Source organism: Triticum aestivum, chromosome 2B (genome assembly GCF_018294505.1).
Source record: "Triticum aestivum cultivar Chinese Spring chromosome 2B, IWGSC CS RefSeq v2.1, whole genome shotgun sequence".
NCBI lineage: Eukaryota > Viridiplantae > Streptophyta > Magnoliopsida > Poales > Poaceae > Triticum > Triticum aestivum.
In genome coordinates this window covers 280,736,587-280,746,212 of record NC_057798.1, presented here as the reverse complement: position 1 = coordinate 280,746,212, position 9,626 = coordinate 280,736,587, and positions in this window count along the sequence as shown.

The window sequence follows — 9,626 nt, the reverse complement described above, 5'->3', positions numbered from 1 at the left end:
GAGGAGTTCGGGTAAATTGTCATAGTTTCCTTCCTATCCTTTGGATATAGATTGTACAACCTATATAGATCTGTTACTCTAACCCCCCTCTATTCTTTAATTCTTTGCCACATCAGCTTGTTTTCTATTCCCGTGTGCATGATACTAGATACTACTACACTACTACCACTATGACCAGCCTTAATCATCGCATGCAATAATTAGTGCACCTTGAAATCTGAACGTCTGCTTGACTCTCTTTCTCCCTCCGGCAGTCCCACCACTCCACCCCATGTGGAATTTTTTTGCATGCATGATTCCCCCCCCGCGCTCGTCCAATCCATTGTGACCAACAATATTTCCGCCCCTTCCCTCCCCCGTAATTTACTGCAACAAATATGCCCACATAGTTGTTATGTTAATCACGCAACATATCTTATGGGACACTGCTTCAGTTACTCAACTGCAGACGGATTGGGTCACTGACATGTGGGCCCAACAGGCATCTGGCCCACATGTTAGTGACGCAACTGCACCTGCAGTGAAGTTAGTGAAGCTCAGTCCATATCTTACGTAGGTGTGCCATTACTCGCCATAAATACTGCACCTCCCACGGCATTTAGAAGAATGCTCACGTTCATCGCTATCTCCTCCCCTCCCTCTCACGTCGACCACCATGGCATCGCCCCTCCCAGCCCTAGGCGCCCCTTGCTGCACTGCACGGACGGCCACGCGTCGCGGTTTCGTTCCTCGCCGCCACTAGTCGAGGAGGACGCGTCGACTTTCTGCTCCTCGCTGTGACGTGTCGGCATTCCTAGTCTCGCCAGCACGCATGTCGGAGGACGTTTCGGCTCCATGTTATGAGGAGAACGCCACGCCACCCACCGAGCCCCCAACCTTGAGGAGCTTTGGAAAGAAATGGGTGTCGCCTTGTGGGAGGCTTTGCCTCCGGCAAAGCGCGCCAAAATAGAGGCGGAGAAGAAGGACGAGGAAGAGAAGCGCGCCGCGAGTCATGCTGCCTGGCAGGCCTATGTCACGTCTAAGAGAGTCAGGCAATTAGCTCTTTGGCAGAAGACTCGTGCGAGGGCTGTGAGGGTGGCGGAGGCCGCCCGTGCCAAAGCCCTGAGTGCAGTCGGACCCAAGCGCCTCATCTACTCTTGGCGGTACGTGGACCGGGTGCACGCTTCCAGCGAGGAGTAGTACCTGTTGGTGCCGGATCACCACACCGGTGAGATGGTGCTCGCCCGCCGGCAAGCCGCCAATCAGCACATCACGAGTTGCGAGGCTGAGGAAGAGGCGTTGTGTCGGCGCGCTAGGAAACGACCATGCACCAGGGCACTCGTGGCGCGCCGCAAGCGCTCCTGCGAGCGTCGTGGCTTTTATTAGGAATATAATTTAGTTTCGTAAGGCAATCTCATTAATTTTGGGATGTAAATGGTAAATCCCGTTTCGGGAATTATTAGCGTCCTTAATTATGTATGTAAAAGGAAAAGTTTGGAAACCTTGTGTATCCGTACATATTTTGTAAGTACGTGCATATAGCACAAATTTTACTATATACTATCGCACTACATGTCTATCTCTATATATGCTTACAGAATGTGCTACTACTATTACTTATGTACGTGCAAATGCACGTTTTAGCATTACGATGCGGTTTTTGTAAAAGTGGAAAAACAACACTAGCAAAACAAATGCAAAAAATGCTCGTTTGATTGTTTACTTTTAGCTTCCTTCTCTGTGGTTATTTCTCTCTTGTACTTTGTACGGAGTATCTCACTGGTCGGGAATGCATGCAAATTCCCATACCGCTTCCTACACCGTGTATCGAATTTTTTGCCTAACAAGTTGTGCCGTGCAATTGGAATTCCAACTTGAGTACTACTACTAGGAGTACGAGGGGCCAGTTCTTTTAGGCTTCTAGATTAGTAATCCCATAACTACTACCTCCGTCCAAGTTTATTGGTCCTGATTGTAATATTTGTCAAATTTTAACCATAAATTTAACTAATGAAATGTTTATGCATGTCACCCAAAATTATTAACTTTTGTTGACATGCACTAACATTTCATCAGTTAAATCTTGGGTCAAAATTTAGCAGAAATTACAATGGTGACTAACTAGGATGGAGGTAGTAGTTTAGAAGCCCAAATAAATGAGTGAGGCGCCTTATGTGACTAGTCTTATGGTAAAAGCTGGGGAAGAGATGGCTTATTTTTTAAGCCACCAAAAGAACTGGCCCTAGGAGTAGTAGCTAGGGATACTAGAAGTAGTAGCTAGGGATCGAGTGTGCGAGATGAACTGGACAAAGTAAATGCAGAGAGATGAAATGCAAAAAAGACGGAGGGATGTGATGGTTGCTTGTTCGTTTATTTTCCCAGGCCACTTATCAGTAGGAGTAGTGGGGTTTTGTGATATGACGACTTTACTGTTGCGCCACGAGCGGGGCGAGACTCCCGTGTAGTGCCGCCCTCTACACTAGTACTACATCGGTCGTGGTTTATTAGTCCCCCATTGCATTTGCCTAAAGATTTAACTGACAAAATGTTAGTGCATGTCCACAAAAACTATATCGTTGGATTCGTATTTGAACATAGTTTTCAATGATATAATTTTTGGTGACATGCATGAACATTTATCATAAGATCTATAATGTTAGTTCAATTTATGGTCGTACTAATATATAGTAAGGTGCCAGTGCATTGAACGGAACAGTGAAATGAATTGATCGGGGAGTTGTTTATTTTGACAAAGTATGTGGGGGTGATCTCATGTGCAACGAGTATCGATAGGTTTCTTTAGATATTATTTCTTCTCTAGAGCTCACAAACATCCGGGTGAAATAGATAAAAAAGTATCTTTTGCAAACAAAAGCGTTCAACCTGCATCCAAAACTTGTGAAGAAATAACACTTATTGTGCTTTGCAAGAAATGATCTTTAAGAATTAGTTTTTAAGTATCGATTTTGTTTATTTTTCTAGACCACCATGAATGTACTCCCTCCGTCTAGGTGAATAAGTCATCTTAAGTTGTGCACCGTGCCCAAGAATGAGGGGAAAACGAGAGAACTTAATGTTTATTTGCTAATTATAATAGCGTTGCATGCAATGAACTAACCACTGCATGTCATGTTTCGTAGTCTTGAGTCATTCAAAACATGCACGCCCCACATCACTTATTGGTTGATATGTCAAGAAACAAGAAACGAGGTGGGAGTTAATGCACCGCGCCTAAGTGTTTTGGGATTATTTGGTTTTCGTAAGGTTGACTAAGAGCAAGTACAATAAGGTATAGTCAGCAGGCTGTAAAGTAGAGGAGAGAGGATAGGAGAGAGAATGTAAGCGGGCTCTCCTCATGCAAGAGCCAGCTGCAGCATGTGCTCCTAGGCACTATGTGAGAGTGTAAAGTGGGCCATGTATTAATGAAGAAGCACATACTTATAGCTAATTGTTATAAATGTTGGTTACAGATGACATGGCACTTTCTTATAGTCAACAGTTGGCTATACTATCAATTATTAACCATGCTCTTATACACCTAGATGAAGGGATTAAATCAGGATGGCTTGGAAGGGGGCAGAGGAGATGTAAGAAATGGTTCATCATAAGTCTTTCACCAGTACTGTAGTAAAAATTCTCAATTAATCTCATAAATGGCAAGAGAGAACTCTAACGGAGCAAAAGCATACATGGAAGATTCTGAACTAAACCATAAATGGATACACTTTTATTGAAGCGCGATACTCTAATAGAGCAAGATCATGCATGGAAGGTTCTATACTATATAAATAAGAAGTCTCCACATGATTAGATAGTGGATTACATTGAGCGAAGACTAATGATCAACATTTAAATTGGTAATGCATATGTCCAGGTGAAGTTCCTTGGAGTCCCCGTGCACCATATTGGGGTGGAAATCATACCATGGGTCTTCCATGTCCACTTCCCCGGGAACGGAGCAGCTCGACACAGTCCCAGTCAGCGTCATGGAGCTGGGGTGGGCACCCACGTACCTCTGAGGGGCAGTAACAGTGAGCACGCACCCGTACACCAGCCTCGTGTCAGCGTCAGCGGCGTTGCCCCTGACGCACACTACAGAGACGGGCGGTGGCCTGCGCGGGCCTTGCCGGTGCCCACGACCAAGAGGAAGACGCTGTCATCCTCCTCCGCGACTAGTAGGTGGGGGTGATCCTCTAGCGACTCCGGTACGGTGAACGGGTAGCACGTCTCGTACTTGATGTTTACCGCTGCGGGCTAGTAGTGTTCGATGGACGGTGCCATGAGGTGACGAACGAGGCTAGGCGGCGAGCCCTGAGACGGCGGTGTGCACTCATAGCAGTAGCAGGGCGCGTGTGCACATCTGGAACTATGCTCCGCCAGGGAGTGCTGGTCGACGTACCTCTCGCATCCGAAACTCTTGTAGACGCAGGGCACCTTGGAGGCATCGACCAGGCCATCCATGAAACGGGAGTGGTTGTCAGGGACGTTGCACCAGGTGAATATATGAGCAAGTTACTATGAGATTTAATCCGAATAAGCACAAAATAAATCATGACGACTATAATAGAGATTAAACTAATCATGTGGACTAGCATAGTAGATGAACAGATCAAATCTAGGACACAGACTAGAAACATGAGTTCTACCACGATTTTGAACAGGAAGGACAGAAACACATACGGTGCAACGAGAGCAGCACCTTTGGTGTTGAGGTTGTCGCCAATGTCATTGAGGAAGAGGTTGTCGAGGTCGGGGAAGAAGTCATCATCGGTGAAGTCATCGCTGCCAGCAGTCGCACGAGTGCTCTCCCCAAATTCCAACTGCGCCCGCCGAATGGAGCGCGGGAGGGATTGGCTGTTGGGGACGTTGCGGCCGCTGAATGGAGCGCATGAGTAGCACACGAAGAAGTAGATAGTGCTCCTCGCTAGTCTCTATCTCTACTATTATCTCCATCTCTACTCTTATACTCTTATAAAAAATGGAGTTGGTGATGATGGAGTGCCTGCCATCTTGTAATATAGACCGTCCGATTGATATCTGATGGATAGAAAGCAAACTATGACAATTTTACAAAAGATACCCGCACATCTCTCCACATTTACAGATAAGGCCTTGCCTCGTTCATCCTTATCTCACACAACCTCATTGCTGAGCAGTTTGAAAGTGCGTTACATCGACTAGATGGGGGGTGAATATGCGATTTTTAAGAATTCATCACTGAGGAATTTCAGGGTGAGGAAATTCCTAAGCGAAAAACTACTTGCAGCGGAATAAGTACTCAAGTATAAGCAAAACAGAGTAACAACATAGTCATCATGATGAAATGAAAGACAAACACAGAGTACAGAAAGCGTAAACACAGGATAAGTAGGATGAAGACAAACAGACTGAAGAATTAGGATTGAGGAAATAGAGAATGTCTTCAGTCAATGTCTTCAAGCTGTAATGATCAGGTACATCAACACATAATGAGGAAATGAAAGGGTTGAGGAAATAGAACTAGTTGGCTTGGTGAAGACAATTATTTGGTAGACCAGTTCCAACTGATGTGACAGTTGTTTGTCTGGTTGGAGTGGCTAAGTATTTAAACTCGAGGACACATAGTCCCGGACACACAGTCCTCACCATATTCTCCTTGAGCTAAGGTCACACAGACCTCACCCAACAGTAGTGGTAAGTCTTCGTAGGTGACTTCCAAACCTTCACAGACTTGGTCACTCGGCAATCCACAAATCCTCTTGGATGCTCAGACCATGACGCCTAACCGTATGGAGGATACACAATCCTCAAAGGTAACAAGGGTTAGTTCCACACAGGTACAATCTCATCAGTGATGCTCAATCACTTTAGGGTTTTGTAGGTTTGGGTTTGGGATTTGGGTTTTCCTCACTTGATGATTTTTGCTCAAAGTCCTCGGAGGATGGGATGCTCTCAAATGACAAGTGTCAGTTTCTCTCGGAGCGGCCAACCAGCTAGTGGTTGTAGGGGGCGGCTATTTATAGCCTAGGGAGCAGCCCGACATGATAAGACATAAATGCCCTGGGTAGATATGACCGTTAGGTGGTAGGATATTTTGGAACAGTTGGCGCCTGACACAGCAACGCTCGGATATTTGAGGTTCGAATTCCTCAGGGCTATCATGTTCCTCACTGTGTAGGCAATCCGCACTGCCGAATTCCTAACTCCTCAGTCAGAACAAATTCCTCAGAGACCAAAAGATTTTCGTCTCTGTCACTGAAGAAATTGACTGAACTAATATGAGATTTCCAATGGCTTCACTCGAAGGATTGGGTAGGTGTAGGATTTTTATGTGAGAATCACTTGGAAATCTGTTTCCTTAGTATTACCTCGACCCCCTTTAACAGTACGGTGGTTCCTATGACTCAAGAAAGAGAAAATGAAACTACGAAAACAAAAGTCTTCATGCTTCAGATTCCTCGCATGAATATCGAGTCTTCATGGTCACACCAATTTCTTCGCTTTCAAAGTCTTTAGGAGAACCCAAGTCTTCAGCCGAAGACATTCATTTTTAGGGGTCGACTTTCACTGTAAATATCAAACTCCTCATTGACTTATAATGCTTGTTTACACTCACAAACATGTTAGTCCCTTAACCTATAAGTCTTCAATACACCAAAATCACTAAGGGGCACTAGATGCACTTACAATCTCCCCCCTTTTTGGTGATTGATGACAATATAGGTTATGTTTTCAACGGGGATAAACATGTGAATTGAAAGTACTCAACATTGAGGAATTTGATTGCAAGATATAGAAGAACTCCCCCTGAAGATGTGCATAGTGAGGTATTTTCTTTTGAAGCAATGCACATTTGAAGAGTAGAATCATGGAGAAACTCCCCCTATATCTTGTAATTAATACACGCATTTAACATATGAAATGAAGAATTTGAAATGCATGATGGAATATGGTGACTGATGTAATTCAGCATGCGTGCATAGGGTTAATAAGGAAATAGCATGCAGAAAAACAGAGCAAAAGTATTAGGTCACCATCGGACTTAAGTTTACAACTCGATCAGCAAAAGCTTCAGAAGAGCGAGAGTTGCAACTTTAAAAAAAGCCCATATATATAGACCCGCTTGAAGACTAACTCAAATTTCTCCCCCTTTGTCATCAAATGACCAAAAGGGACAAAAAGTGAGGACTAACGACCCTGAAGAATTTCTTCAAGAAGTTGTTGAAGGAGCGCCAGCGTTGTTTGGGTCGTTGGTTGGAGTAGGGCCTGCCACAGTGTCGTCCAGATCTTCATTTTCATCAGTATCGCGGGGCGAGGAATATGAACTAGGCACCAAAGGAGGAACTTCAACCTTCTTGAATTTCTTCGTTGGAGGCTTTGCCCAGCCGAAGTCCTACTTGAAGCCCATTTGCTTGAGATCCTCATCACCGTAAAGGTGAGACAATATGGCCCAGGTGCGATCAAACATTTCATTGAGGTAGTAGTGGTTCTTCTTCACTGAATTATATGTGGCAGTCATATTGTGAAGAATGGAACCAAACTGGCGTTTCACCCATTTGTGATTACGATCCACCTTTTGATGAAGACTGAGGAGAAGCTCACGATTAGTCATCACCCTTGGAGCTGTTGCCTGAGGCTTTGCTCTGAAGCATTTGTGGTAGAATCAAGAGTAGCAGAATCATCATTGGTGGAGTATGAAGCAGCTTTGCAGAACTGTCCATCCAATGGTCGAATGCCCTCATCAATGACAGCAGTGGCCTTGCCCTTTTCATCAGCTGAGGAAAATGTCCGGTTGAGGACTTCAATCAGGGGCAAGAAGCTGCCACGGTTGAGTGTATCAGCTTTGTAGTTGAGTGAAGACCTTGTTCTGAGGAATCTCATGATCCAGGGAGCGTAAGGCTTCAACTCAAACAGGGACATTGCGATGTTTGCCAGAGTCCTCATGAAGAAATCATGATAATTCATGGGAATACCGTGCATGATATTGAACAACAGATTCTTCATGATGACAACGACTTCTTCATCATTGGAGTCGTGGCCCTTGATTGGACTCAATGTCTTCGTCAGAATGCGATAGACTATCCTCAGCACATATTGCAATTCCTTCATGAGGAATTTGGTCCTGGAGGCTTGTCCGGGCTTCAATGGCTTCATCAGCACTTGCATGAAATGATCTGACAGCTCAGTTCCAGAATAGATCAGACGTGCACCTTCTGGGGGAGGACTGACAGGCATGGCACGAAGCAATTTAGTTGCCGGTGCCTTGTCATGTGTGTTCTCTGTCATCCAGTCCAACACCCATGAGTTCACATCTTCAGCATTGCCTGTGATGTGCAACATCGTGTAGAATTGAAGAATGAGTTCTTCAGTCGAATCGCATATGTTAGTGCAAAAATTGAGCAGGCCAGCATCATGAATGGCAGCGAAGACTGGCGTAAAGCAAGGCAGTGATTCCATATCCAAGTGAGGAATATGCTTAGGGTCGAAGACTTTGTCTTTGTTGAACAACACTGAAGAGTAGAAATTAGCTTGGCTGGCAGTCCAGAATCGCTTCCTCTCAGACGAGCAGAATCATAGGGATTATAGTCCGTGAAGAATACATGCTCATCGAAGAAGGCATCAGCCTTGAACTTCAGAGTCTTGGAGAATGGATTCTTCGGCTGTGGATGAGGAGTATCGGTGATCTAAAGAATAACTTCTGGGACTTCAATTTCAGGAGCCACAGACTGAGGAATATCAGCTTCTGCTTCAGTAGCAGCCTGGGCCTCCATTTCTTCAACAACATTTTCATCAGCACTAGTGGCTGGAATCTCTTCAGGAATGGAAGGGGTGGCATGAATTTCTTCAGAACCCATTTGAACTTCAGTTGGAGCCGGGGACTGAGGAATTTTCTGGAGTCGTGTGAACAGAGGTGAGTTGGGGTGCTGACTCTCCCAAAAGTCATCATTCATCACGGGAGTGGTGCAGCCAATGTCCACATCCTCATCCACTTACATTTCTTCAACGTCGGCCTCTTCAGTAGTAAACTGAGGCGTTGGCGATGATACCAGAGGGGTTGAAGTGAAAGCTTGGACTTCAATTTCTTCATCCATCTGCTCTGTGGAAGCAGCAGATGGATCTTCTTCTGTAGATTCATCAGGAATCTGATATTCTACGCAATGAGGAACAAGTTCCTTATATGGCATGCTTGCGAGAGGAACAACATCATTGGGATTCTCCAGTGAACTTGTCAAAATCTTCGCCTTCTTGGGGGCCGAAGATTTTGAGGCAGCTGTTGCCTTCCTCTTCTTCAAAGCACCACGCTCCACAGCTTTGGTTTTCTTCACTTCCAGAGCAGAAGGAAGAATTGGACTTGGTGTTGGTGCGGGCGGAGCAGTGGCAGCGGGATCAATTTCTTTAGACACAACTGATGCAGTTGGCCTATCTTGAGCAGTTTCTTCAGGCGCAGCGACAGAGTCTTCAGCTGGCCTGGCAATTTCTTCAGGCGCAACACTAGTGGTTGCCCTCGCAGTTTTTTTAGAGGCTGGAATTTCTTCAGTAGCCCTGGTGCTTGCAGTTTCATCAGCAGCCTGATTTTCATCAGCGGTGCTGGCAATTCCTTCCATGGCATGAGCAGATGCTTCAGCCGGAGTGACTTCAATGCGCACAGGCGCAGTAGCACTTGAAGT